The sequence below is a fragment of the Pelodiscus sinensis genome, chromosome 3, assembly GCF_052426305.1.
Source record: "Pelodiscus sinensis isolate ZL-2025 chromosome 3, ASM5242630v1, whole genome shotgun sequence".
NCBI lineage: Eukaryota > Metazoa > Chordata > Testudines > Trionychidae > Pelodiscus > Pelodiscus sinensis.
The window spans coordinates 76,321,236-76,335,697 of NC_143054.1; positions in this window are offsets into that span (position 1 = coordinate 76,321,236).

The following is a 14,462-nucleotide window of genomic DNA, read 5'->3' on the forward strand; positions in this document are numbered from 1 at the left end:
CATACCACTATATGGATCAAATGCATTCTGGGTCTCAGTGCTGGGTAGAACAGCAATCTCCATTGGGCTGTTAGTCTCTTTTCCACATAGGTGGGCAGGAAAGTTTGGAGTCTTGGCTCTGCCTCCGCAACATACCAGCCAGGGGAGTCGGGGATAATCTGTTACTGGTCTAGACTACTAACAATTGGAGCAAGGGGAAATGGGAAATAATTATGGTGCTCAAAGTCACAGGTCATTCTCTGGTTTGTTTCTGTGGTGGTGTGGCTACACAGGGCTGTTACATAATGAATAGAACAGCAACAGGAGATTCAGGGTTTAGTTTCTGTGTAACACTGTGTATGTAACAAGGGGTCAGGAAAACAAGCAGTAGCTAGGCAGCTCCTTCACAAGCTGTAGAGCCTCTGGTCTCTCAGCATGCTTACGAAAGAAATCTTTACTCTAACTTGCCCTGCTTGCTATATCACTTATTGCTTATGAATCAAGGGCAGATTTTAATAACATGCTCTATTCCTTGTTGGATTTTTTTTTTTATTTTGAGGAGAAGAGGGAGGAAGGCTGTAATTCTTAAAAACCAAAAAGTTCAAAAGCATGGCTCCATATCGATGCAGATAAATATAAGTTATACAATTCCTGGTGCACCTAATGTCAGAGGATTATATCAGACCTGACTGGAGTGATGATTCAAATGTAAATAGTGCATGTCACAAAGTATTCTAAAGCAGAAACTCTATATTAGTTTGTTTTACATTAAAACTTTGTGGGAGGAAATGTATTTAATTATTAGTTGCCTTGACAACAGATCATTTCTGGCAGTTAAACAGATAAATAATCATTCAAGTTCTGATATGTGTCCCTCTCCCAAATTCCCAGGAGCATTGACTTAATCTCTAGAATTTCTTACGTAACGTATAAAAAATATTGTAAATTCTTTTTATCTCAAAGTTGGAGTCAGAATTCATAAAAATATTTAAATGCCCAAATAATAACTCATATTATGTCAGTGATGAACGGGTTTCCATTTTGTTAAGAAAAGCTTTTCTGTCAAGTTAAAATTAATGGACAAAATCCACTTTACGGATACCATTTGAGTGGACTCAGTAAGAATATGTTTTTATTAATTATTCTTATAATGCAAACTATTTCACTGAAAGGCCTGAAAATCAGACATCAAATTATGATCAGAAAAATTAATTAAATATTCTCAAGATATTTTAAGACATTTACTTCATTTTCAAGCTAATCAAGCAAGTTTTAAACTCTACTTCTGCCTGCAGTTACAGTCTACGCAAACATTTCTGTTTATAAATATGGCTTTAAAAAAGGAGAGTGGTTTTGTTCTGCCTGATTAGAAAAAGAATGGAAGTCGAGAGAGCTGGTCAGAAAAAGGGATACATTAAGAATGAAAATATTTGTGAAAAAGTGTCTCTTTTTTTCTGCAAAAATGTCTACATTTGAATTCTTTTCAGCTCACTTTCATAAGGTATAAAGCAACCTCTTATAGTAACACCAAAGAGTTTTATAAGGCAAAACTAGACAAGGAGATGGTAAGAGAGAGAACTCAAGGAGAATCCCATCCCATCCCATGATCCTGCTGGACCTTGGATATTGCCAGACCACAGAGCCCCAGTTAAGGGAGGTACAACCTATAGTGATGGTGGCTGTTTTATTGTCATTATGCATTATCCTCTAGTCCTGCTGCAGCCACCTATTCCACCTTCCACATAAATTATAATTTTACACATTCCCTTGAATACTAATCAGCTTATTCCACAGTATGTAAATTACCACACGCTGAATATCATCACTTTACTTTACTCTGATTGAGCACATTAATCAAACATGGTTCAAAATCAAATCTAGTATTTTGTGGTTAAAGCCTTGTAAACTACTTGTCACAAATGCAGAGAAAAATAGTTGTTTGGAAGTCAGAGCAACTAAGGGTTGAATCAGATTGGCCCCATCATCTGTCTGCATCAGAGAGTACAGTAATGAAAACAATCGCTTATGGCTCAGTCTATACTTCTGGGAACACAATACCCATAAATATGTCATCCTGTTTATTTCAGACGCACTGACTAGAACCATCATTTTTGAAAACACCTTATTTCAGTTGTTTTGCTTCCAGTTATTAGTAGTTGTTCGTCATTCCAGGAATATAATACAATATAATAGGGAAGCATCACATCCAGGAATACCTGAATGACAATTAGGAGGAAAACAGTTTTGAGCATACTTGAAGAATCAGGCAATGTAAGATAAAAATATCTCCACTCTTTTAGAAGTATTCTATAAACATATGTACAACCAGAAACCCACTACAAAAAAGCCTTAAATAGACAGAGATTCATAGCATTCATTTATTAGAAAAGATCTTAATAGAACTAGAATACAACTCCCAACTTCAGCAGCACATATTATTCTACATGGAAAATATATCTGATGAATTAAGTCTGTTTCTGCCAACAGGCTATCAGAGAGCAGAATATGATTTCCCTAGTTTTGGTATTCAAGAAAGATTTTTTTTATGTATTTTGATTTTTAAGAAATCCATAGGTCAATTGCAAACAACTTTGGGGGAGTATTTTGATATTTGAGCTATGTTGTGCATTTTCAATTGATCAGATAAAGTAGATAGTGATATTTCTTTTCCTTGGTTGGAGAATTATACAAACACTTCCAGGTATGATTAGAAAAGCCTATTAAAGTTCATCTTTCTATTGACTTCAGTGGGCTTCAGATGCTGCCTCTAGAATAAATATTTATATGTGAAAATATTCATATGTGAGACTGGCATTCATTTGCCATGAATATTCACAGCATAAGAACATAAAAGCGGACACATCGGGTCAGGCCAGAGTTCCATCTAGTTCAGTATCCCGTCTTCCAACTGTAGTCAATGCCAGATGCCCCATAGTGAGTGAACGGAACAGATAATCGTCAAGTGATCCCTCTCCTGTTATCCATTTCCAGCCCCTGACAAACAGAGGCTAAGGACACCATTACTTCCCAGTCTGGCTAATAATTTATCTAGGTCTTTCTTGAACCTTGTTCAAGATGTAACTTGATTGCATGAATGTTCATGGAATTTGAAAACATAAATGCAGCATGAGTAAATTTATTTAAAAGTTCAAAGTTGACAGTTTTTGCAATATTTGACCAGCAGTTCAAGCCTAGACATGCAAATATTCTCTAATTTTAGAGAAAGTGGCAGATATACAAGCTAAATCCAAGATACAGTTTATATTTTATTGATCTTTCCTTACATTAAAAGGAATTGAAGTCTTATCTTAGGTCAATATTATGGGTTTTTTTTTTTCAAAAACAGGATTTTTGTCAAAACACAGAAGTGTCAGTATGAACAGATTAGCAGATTATAAAGCAAAACTACACTAATAGCAGTTTATACATCAACTGCAGTGGATGAGGGAGCAGCCTTTCATATGTTAAAAGGATCAGACTGGAAGGTTCTTATCAGCCAGAGGTAAAAATCCAGGTAACTGAAGATGAGTGCAATTATTTAAGAGTATGTCTTAGTTGTAGTCCAGTAGAAAAGAGAACAACTTGGCTCTTGATGATTCCATGATTATTTAGAAGGGAAATTTCTAAGAAAAGCATTTATAATCCACTCTATGAAATATATCACACTCTGAAAGTTGATATGTAGTTGTTTCTAACAATAAAGAAAGTGTGTTTTTAGGGAAACTAAGTTTCCCCTTCTGTGGAAGAAAAGAGAGAGGTTTTTCTGACTGGCAGACTAACCAAATGCACTGGAGATGTAATGACGGAAATTTAAGTAGAAAGGGCTATAAATCAGCTCTGGGTTACACGCCTTGGCTGTGTCTACACTGGCAAGTTATTCCGGATAATCAGCCACTTTTCCGGAAAAACTTGCCAGCTGTCTACACTGGCCGCTTGAATTTCCGGAAAAGCACTGACGATCTAATGTAAAATCATCAGTGCTTTTCCAGAAAAACTATGCTGCTCCCATTCGGGCAAAAGCCTTTTTCCAGAAAACAGTTCCAGAAAAGGGCCAGTGTAGACAGCACAGTAGTGTTTTCCGCAAAAAAGCCCCGATCGAGAAAATGACGATCGGGGCTTTTTTGCGGAAAAGCGCGTCTAGATTGGCCACGGACGCTTTTCCGGAAAAAGTGTGGTAGATTTATTAACTTCCACAAAATAACAATTCCCAGTGACAGAGTGGTTTCTGGTGGATATTTGTCTTGTAATGACTTAAAATAAAATATATTTAATCTTATTGGACACAGAGGGCTAGCTCCATCCTCCTTCCCCCTTTGAGGAGATTCTCTGTTGGGAGCGAGGAGGAAAAAATGGATACACATGCAGCCAACTTTCTTTAGAAATTCAGCCAAGGGCTAGAAGCTTTAATTTTAGGCATGATTCCATTGATGGGCACTTTACCAAGAAGTGTACCAAAGAATAATCTTGCTCAGGAGTCTACACTCCTTCTCCAATCAAGTTTGTTCACTCTCTGGGCTGAGCTAATTGGTTCTAGAGCTCACTTATACCACTGAAGATTTTCCAGCCCAAGAGCCTTATTGTCCTGTGATTTGTTATCAGAAGCTTGGCTACGTCTACACTGGCATGATTTTCCGGAAATGCTTTTAACTTGATTGGAGAAGGTGTGTAGACTCCTGAGCAAGATTATTCTTTGGTACACTTCTTGGTAAAGTGCCCATCAATGGAATCATGCCTAAAATTAAAGCTTCTAGCCCTTGGCTGAATTTCTAAAGAAAGTTGGCTGTATGTGTATCCATTTTTTCCTCCTCGCTCCCAACAGAAAATCTCCTCAAAGGGGGAAGGAGGATGGAGCCTTATTGGACCCTCTGTGTCCAATAAGATTAAATATATTTTATTTTAAGTCATTACAAGACAAATATCCACCAGAAACCACTCTGTCACTTGGAATTGTTATTTTGTGGAAGTTAATAGATCTACCACATTTTCATCAGTATTTGTGTAACTCTTCTTCCAGTTGGAGTTGGCAGGAACATGTGCTGGGATCATTATCTAGGGGTTCCTTTTCAACAATGCAACACAGAACCAGATTGAGCCTCCACTTTGTAACCTGGTATAATTACACATCACCTTTTGGGCATCTCTAAGAGGCAATTCTTTCTCTCTCAAGTACAAAGTCTGCATGTAGAAAATGAAGTTTTAATAAAAGGGTGAAAGTAACGCAGCATTAACTTGGAAAAATACCACAAGCAGGATTCATAAGCATAAAACCATGGGTAAAGGCTGCGCCCTATAGAAAGTTTGGCAGTGCCCTTTTCCCTCAAGGTCTTCAATCCAACTGTCAAAAGTTACTGTAACATGCCCCCCCTCCCTTTGCATCCTGCATTGCATCTCACTCACCAGCAAGAGCCCAAATCCAGAGGTGCAGCTGTATGTCCTTATATCTCATCCCTCACCTGGTGAGGGAAGGGGGAAAACACCATGATTGCTTCATTGTCCAGAGCTTTGATTACTCTGCAGAGGCATCAGCCTCTCTACTGGCTATTTGCTCGCCTCTTTGCTCCAGTCTGTTCTCTCTAGGACCTCTTCAGGTCCCACCATTTAATACACAGATTTCAGTTCACAGAGGAGGAGTACAAAGTAGACAGTCTTTTGCATCAGAGATACTGTCTCAAAGCAGGTCTCATGCTTGCATTGGACTCTCAACTGAGTTTTCATCAGCCTTGTTATTACATAGCAGACATGGGGGAAACTCTGCAGTGGTTCAGTAGCGCACTCCACCAGGGAGTAAGTTACAAACAGACCAGAGGGGGTCTGCATAGATCTGGCTAATCAGGGCAGAAAGCAGTCAATCAATCAGGGCCAGCCTGGGTCCTATACGAGGCTGTTGGCTGTTGAACCACTCTTGTTCTGGCCAGGAAGGAGGGAGGACTGGCTCTCTATGAGAGCGATCACCTTGGATGGAGCAGTGGTGGGCAGTTCTTAGGGGAGCTGGAGGGGGTCTTCAGCCTGATACCTACCAGTCTGTAGCCTGGATAGAAGGGTCATGGGTCACCCATAGTACTAGATACAAACACCTACCCCCACCATCTTTCAACTCTCTTGGGCTTTAGCTATCCTGTGCCTGTTTAGCAAGTACAGTTTAGTTGATGGTGAATCCCTCAATCAGGATATGCAAGCACAGTTCTTCCCACCTTGATTCATGTGGCAAGAATAACAATACTTTACTACACCTATCTCCAATAACATAATGACTTGTGATCCAACACCCAGCCAAAAGTGATCTGGGCAAAACAGTCTCATCATGCTGAGCACTTGAGCAGGGTGGCTGTGTCCATTCAAAACAAGGTCCTCTCCTGAAGCCCCTTTCCCAAGCTCATCACTAGATTTCAGAGGAAAGCTCATGCAGACCCTGGATGCACTTAAAACTGCCTTGGCGGCTTGATATATTCCATTTGGAAGAAAAAAAATAGATTCCACTTAACTTGTTTATTTTTTTTATAAAGAAATCAATCACTTTGGCTACATCTACACTGCACTTCTGGTGTGCAAAAGCCTATGCAAATGAAGTGCAGATTAGCATATTGCTGCACTTCATTTGCATAATTAATTTAGAGCTGTTTTTGCACAAAAGGCTTTTGCGCAAAAAGGAGCTGTGTCAATATTTTTTCAGGAAGAACTGCTCTTGCACAAGAGGGGGTTTTTGCACAAAAAGGAGCCATCTATACAGCTCCTTTTTGCGCAAAACCCTCTTGCGCAAAAACAGCCCCAAATTAATTATGCAAATGAAGTGCAGCAATATGCTAACCCATATTTCATTTGCATAGGCTTTTGCACAAGAGAGGTGCAGCGTAGACATCGCCTTTAAGACCTAAAAAGGTGTTAATATATATGCAGCATGGAAGTTACTGAGCCAGAGTGTTTAACAAAATCAAACATCGGGACATGTGCTGATGTCATTTGATTTTGAAAACTGTTAGAACTAATCAAATTGTAAAAATATTTAGGGTTAGATATGGATTCCACATGACACTTTAAAGAGAAAACTAAATTGTTTCATCTGTTGCTTTGGTAGCCAAATACTTACACTGTGCACAATTAGGAAGGTCAATAAGTGAAACTTTAATTATGGAATCTATCACAGAGAAGCCATGCTGCTCCATGTGCATCACAGAAAGAGTAGGAATGCAGATCTACTGAGATACTTAGATAGAACATCCAGAAACACTGAGGCTGTGTCTACATTGGCGCGATTTTGCGCAAAAGCAATTGCTTTTGCACAAAAACTTGCTACTTGTCTACATTGGTCGCAAGTTCTTGTGCAAGTACACTGACATTCCAATATATAAAATCAGTGCTTCTTGTGCAAGAACCCTGATGCTCCCGCTCAGGAATAAGCCCTCTTGCGCAACTGTTCTTGCACAAGATCATGCCAGTGTAGACGTAGTCTGAATGTATATTTCTTACTAATGAGGGAAAGATACAGATTACGACCATTTTCTTTGTAAACAGTCACTGAAAAAATCCATTATGCTGACAGTATGATTTGGCATGCTTTTATACGTAGCCTCTGTGTAATCCAGCTCTTATCGTATGATCTCAAATCACTTTACAAACATTAAGGCTGCGTCTAGATTTGCATGATTTTCCGGAAATGCTTTTAATGGAAAAGTTTTCCGTTAAAAGCATTTTCAGAACAGAGCATCTAGATTGGCACGGACGCTTTTCCGCAAAAAAGCCCCGATCGCCATTTTCGCGATCGGGGCTTTTTTGCGGAAAATAAATCTGAGCTGTCTACACTGGCCCTTTTGCACAAATGATTTGCGCAAGAGGGCTTTTGCCCGAATGGGAGCAGCACAGTATTTCCGCAAGAACACTGACGATCTTACATGAGATCGTCAGTGTTCTTGTGGAAATTCAAACGGCCAGTGTAGACAGCTGGCAAGTTTTTCCACAAAATCATTTGATATTGTGGAAAAACTTGCCAGTCTAGACACAGGCGATGAGTTAAATACTGGTGCAAAACAAGCAAACATTATTCTGGAACATATATTAACAGGAATATTGTAAACAGGAAACAAGAAGTCATTCTTCCACCTTACTCTGCACTAATCAAGCTTCAAATGGAGTATTGGAGCTAATTCTGGGCACTTTATTTCTAGAAAGATGTGGATGAATTGGAGAGAGTTCACTGAGGAGCCACAAAAATGATTAAAAGTCTAGAAACCACAACCTATGAGGAAAGACTGGATTTGTTTACTCTGGAGAAGAGAATACTGTGGATTGACATGATAATTGTTTTTAAATACATAAAAGGTTGTTACAATGAGGAAAGAGAATATTCTTCTCCTTACACTCTGAGGTAAGACATGAAGCAATAGGACATGAGGCTAGGACACAAAGCAATTGCAGCAAGTGTAATATAGGTTGGTCATTAGGGAAAAACTTTTTAACTGTCAGGGGCTATGTCTAGACTGCAGGCTTCTTTCGAAAGAGGCTCTTTCGAAAGCATCTTTCGAAAGAGTCTCTTTTGAAAGATCGCGTCTAGACTGCAGGCGGCTCTTTCGAAAGAGAAATCCGCTTTTTCGAAAGAGAGCACCCAGCGAGTCTGGATGCTCTCTTTCAAAGACGGCCTCTTTACATTGAAGAACGCCTTCTTTCGAAAGAGGAACTTTTGAAAGAAGGCGTTCTTCCTCGTAAATTGAGGTTTCCGCCATCGAAAGAAAAGCCGCGTTTTTCGAAATAATTTCGAAAGAACGCAGCTTGAGTCTGGACGCAGGGGAAGTTTTTTCGGGAAAAGGCTACTTTTCCCGAAAAAACCCCTGAGTCTGGACACGGCCAGGGTGATTAACCTTGGGTGGTTGTAGAATCTGCATCAATGGTGTTTTAAGAGTAAGTTAGACAAATACCTGTCACGGGGATGGTCTAGATAATATTTAGTCTTGCCTTGACTGCAGGAGACTGGACTAGAAGAACTTTTGAAGTCCCTTTCAGTCCTATGATTCTATAAAACTCAGCCAGTTTTGTAACTGTGAGATCTTCAACAATTAGACCACTCAGCGAATGCTAATATTGTCCAGCTTTTGAAAGCTTATTTGTAAAATAAAATGGACAATATATCCTAACAGCACTCCATCAGACTCAGCTTGCATAGAAAGAGCTAAGATTATTAATGTGCGGTATATTTTTTTAAAATGCAACCTTCCAGGAATGGAATTAGCATTCAAATTCATGGTTCAAAAATCTTCGGGGTTTAGTGCAGCAAGACTGGTCAAGGATTAAATAAGACAGTATAGTGGGAACTGCCAAGAAGTCCTGAAAAAAATAAATGGGAAACAGTGTAATCAGTGTGATGAGGGCCTGGGAAAAGAAATGAAGAGATATGAAATGGAATATAAAATATGCATAAAGACAACCAAAGTAATTATTAAAACACAAAGGAGACATGTTCCAGAATGGTCAAAATCCACCTTCAAGACAAGGGCATCATCTACTTTTATACAAAATATACCATACCATGACAGTTTGTCCCAGAGTACTAGAAGACTTGAATCAATATAAGAAAATTTGGTACTGAAGTAAAGAACTTGCATCTAGATGTACACATCTTGTAGATATCTACCAGAGATAGATAACCTGTATAAAATAATCATTAATACAAACTTTCACCGTAAACTGGAATCATCTTCAGACTGAACATTTTTGTCTCTGTTATTTGTTTCAGTTGGGATTTACCCTAATTATAGTGAGGTCTGGTAATGTAAATGCTGAAATGCAAAGAGACTAATAGTTTATTCCCAGAAACAGGAAGCTGCAGAAATCTCATACAACATACCCAAAGCTTTCAAGTATTTAGCCTGAGAAAGACATGACACCCTTCTTCTCTGCCCTCTATATGAGGGTGTGAAGACAATATATACTGGTTCTGCAACACCTGAAATTTGTCTTATGTCAGGGGAATACTTGACTGTGGTTTTCCAGCTGCTTTTTTACTGCTGGAAACATTTAAAAGGCCATTTATATTTTTACAGCATTCAGTAACAAGAACTGGTGAAGCCCTAAACTGGATTGTACAAGGAGAGTAACAAATGTTTGTTCTTAAAGGGTTCAGAAACATCATTTGGAAGGGAGCTATGCTACTCATGCCTGAAATAATGCTTACTTTTGAGGGAAGACGGAGAGGAAGGGAGTGTTTTACATTACATGAACAATAGGAAGTATTTGGCATTATCACTGAGGGAGGATAATTGATTCAGCTGTGTGGGACGTGCAGGACTGATTGCTTTATGGTTAGAAAGGCGTGTCACCATTTTCTTTAGTGAAGGTACACAGAGGCTCCTTGAAGATGATATTTCTTGACTGTTTTTTGTTTTCTTCTTGGATATATTTAGTACAGCAGCTGTTTATGATATACTAGTTTGGTAGGCTTGAGATGCATAGTATATAAACAATACAGAAATGTGTTTAGTGCAAATTGCCATTACCGGGTGGAAAGCATTCAGAGATTTCAGATAAATTATGGGTAATACACCTTTCGAGTTGGAGTAGTGCGCTACCAAGACTTTAGTTGTCAATAACCTTAGTAAAGACATAATCTCTCTCTCTATCTATATTCATTAAGGTACCTCGTGGTTTTGACATAATAGAATGAAAACCCATACTCCACATCCAGGCTGTGTCTAGACTGGCCATTTTTTCCGGAAAAGCAGATGCTTTTCTGGAAAAACTTGCCAGCTGTCTACACTGGCCGCTTGAATTTCCGCAAAAACACTGATGATCTCATGTAAGATTGTCAGTGTTTTTGCGGAAATACTATGCTGCTCCCGTTCGGGCAAAAGTCTTTTTCCGAAAAACTTTTACGCAAAAGGGCCAGTGTAGACAGCAGAGATTTGTTTTCCGCAAAAAAAGCCCCGATCGTGAAAATGGCTATCTGGGCTTTTTTGTGGAAAAGCGCTTCTAGATTGGCCATGGACGCTTTTCCGCAAAAAGTGCTTTTGCGGAAAAGCGTCCTGCCAATCTAGACGAGCTTTTCCGAAAATGCTTTTAACGGAAAACTTTTCCGTTAAAAGCATTTCCAGAAAATCATGCCAGTCTAGACATAGCCCCAGAGACTAGGGAGGAGGACTCAAGACTGAAAAACATAAATGAGGTTAACAAGAAATCCTAAATGAGGTTTGTGACCCAAGAAGTTTTCCTTATATTCTGTAACTGGAAGATTTACCCAGCATGCTCAGGTCCTAAACTTATATAGTCCCCTTATTAAAGTTGCCTCTGACTTTTTCTGGGAGGATCCTGTGTGCTGCAATCTAGGCCTAGAGACTACAACTTCCATGAGCCCTTGAGGAAACCAGGAAGAGAAGGCTTTCCCAGGCATGTGAAGGGGAGGTCTCAGGGACCGGGATTCTCCATTTTTGTAGAGGAACCAGTCTGCTGTGGAGGAGCCTTATCCAGTCTAGGAGCTGTTATGTTGCAGCTACAGCCTGGGACTGAGAGCCTTTGGGACTTGGATCTAGCAGGCTGCTTCTGGGGTAGCTGATTGCCCTAGAGGGGAGAGACTCTGGCTGTGCCTGTGACTCAGAAGGACTACACAACAACCAGCACACAGGAGAAGGCTATAAGTAAATGGGCTCTTTGGGAAAGTGCTGCCTGGGACAGACCTCAGAGATATACACTAAGGCTGCGTCTAGATTGGCATGATTTTCCGGAAATGCTTTTAACAGAAAAGTTTTCCATTAAAAGCATTTTCGGAACAGTGCATCTAGATTGGCACGGACGCTTTTCCGCAAAAGCACTTTTTGTCCATGGCCAATCTAGACGCGCTTTTCTACAAAAAAGCCCCGATAGCCATTTTCGCGATTGGGGCTTTTTTGCGGAAAACAAAACTTAGCTGTCTACACTGGCCCTTTTGCGCAAAAGCTTTGCGCAAAAGGGACTTTTGCCCGAACAGGAGTAGAATAGTATTTCCGCAAGAAGCACTGATTTCTTACAGTAGGAAGTCAGTGCTTTTGCAGAAATTCAAGCGGCCAGTGTAGACAGCTGGCAAGTTTTTCCGGAAAAGCGGCTGATTTTCTTGAAAAACTGGCCATTCTAGACACAGCCTAAGGCTACATCTACACTGCAGGCTTTTTGTGCAAGAACAGCCATTCTTACGCAAAAAACTTGCAGAGTGTCTACACTACACGTGTGTTCTTGCTCAAGTAAATCGACAGTACAGCGTCAGAAAACAGGGCTTCTTCCGGAAGAGTTATTCCTCGTCTCACGAGGAATAAGGCCTCTTGCGCAAGAGCTCTTCCACAAGAAGGCAGTGTAGACAGGTAACATGAACTTCTTGTGCAAGAAAGCCCAATGGCTAAAATGGCCATCAGACTTTCTTGCGCAAGAAAGCATCCACGCAGCCATGGACACTCTTGCACAAAAGCACATGGCAGTGTGAACACGCTCTTTTGGAAGACCTTTTGCACAAGAACTCCTGCGCAAAACAGTCTTTGTGCAAGAAGCCTGCAGTGTAGACATAACCTAACTCTGGGTCCAAAGAGAGGCAGAGTGTCCAACACAGGGAACCAGAACTGCTGGAATTTGGTGGAGCCTGCTCCAGTGGCAGAGGGAGTTTGCAACTGGCTGAATAGCTTGGACTAACACACACACAAACAGCCTACAGAGAACCTCCTGCAGAGCTTCAAGCATGCCCATGCAAGCAAATGTCTGGGACTGAGAGTCCAGAGGAGTGCACGCTCTGGGGTGGGATAAATGGTAGCCGTGCAAATGCCAGCTAGATAAGTTCCTATTATTTCTGTGAACTTTGTTAATTGATTTTATTCACTGTTAATCTGTTAAACCCTGTTTCTTTAAGTTGTTAAGTAAAGGGGTGTTCATTGTAATGTAATCAATTAGGTGTTTATTATTTATAATTTGGAATTGTTGTTCTGGAGTTAGATCCAGATTATTGCTGGAATAATTTTATTCCTGGAGGCTTCTAAGGCACACCATTAAGTGTGTACAGGACCAGCCAGGTGAAGGCACCATCACTGTATATTCTTTATGAGCAAGGGACTACAGCAAGGGGGTGGATAGGGCATCCCCAACTAAACAACATCACCACTAGGGTACTCGGGATCTCCTTTTATGTTAAAACCATCAGGTGCCCAGGCACACCTGTGAGTGTGACCTGCTCCCGAATAACCCGGGAAAAGAAAAAGAGGGTTACACTTAATTTTTTGTTTTTCTTCATTTAAATTATTGCTCTGGGTTGGGGCTGAGGATGAGGGGTTCAGTGTGCAGACTGCCCTTGGGAGAGAGGACTACACCTGTTTGGGGCCAGGTGAGAAGCGCTTCTCCATGGGCACTGTAGCTCCAACAGGCACACTTGCATATCAGCATAGGGACCCATGACCCTGAGAATGATGTTTTACTCTGTTGTATTTATTGTCTGTTAATACAATATATTCAACACAATAAGTGTATGAGTTTGTTATTTCTTGGAAGTCTCCAACTATCTGGCAAGTAAGTGGGGATTACCCTGTGATTAGAATTTTCCTCTCAACCATCCCTGGTCATTTTGCTAGGAACAGAGGCATAGCAAGGGTGTTATATGCCATGGGGGCAAAAGCAAAATTTGTGCCCCCCCCCAATCATTTGTTACCTACTCCTCCTGATGCACCAACAGCAGTGCCCTCCCCTCTTGCTCCCCACAGAGATGGAGGTTTACCTTTCAGCTAACGAGCCATTTGTGCACACCTGGCACCTCGCACTCAGAAGTTGGACTAAGGGAAACAGGTGCCCCCTCCCCCTAGAAGCCGTCTCCTGCACCTTTCACTCCGGCTTCCGTCCCCAGCACAGGGGCAGCCCAAGCAGGCTGATAAGGAATCGGGACTGCATAGCTGCATAGCTGCAGCTCACCTGATATTCCACCTTCCATTGATGGCAGCTGCTGGTGTCTGGTGGAGCAGCATCTTCTCAGGCAGCTTCGCCTTTTTTCTTTAGCACAGTATTTCTCAAACTGTGATCCATGGAGCCCAAGGGCTTCATGAGACATCTCCAGGGGCTCTGCGAGGTTGACAAACTGGAAACATCAATCGGTACAACACATACAATCAGTGGACCGCTGGGGCTCCACATAAATTTTTACACATGTAAAGGGCTTCAGAGCCCAAAAAGTTTGAGAACCGCTGCTTTAGCACTTTGCAGCTTGTCATTTCCAGCAGGTTCCCAGAGCGAGCCGAGCACAGAGCTGCGGCGGAGACAGCAGCTGTGTCCCAGCCCCACTGTGGCTGCTTGGTTAGCTGCCTAGCCCCACACTCGAAGCAGCCTGGGGGAGCCAGGAGCTGTGGGAGGCCTGAGGCAATGGAGCATGCAGCGGCATGCTGGCCACACCTCCTCCTGGCCACACCAGCACCACGAACTGAAGCCCCAAAAGAGGCACTGAGGCAGAGTCAGTGAGTGGGAGAGGAGCATGAGGGGATAGCAGGCGTCCCCTGCACTTGTGGGCT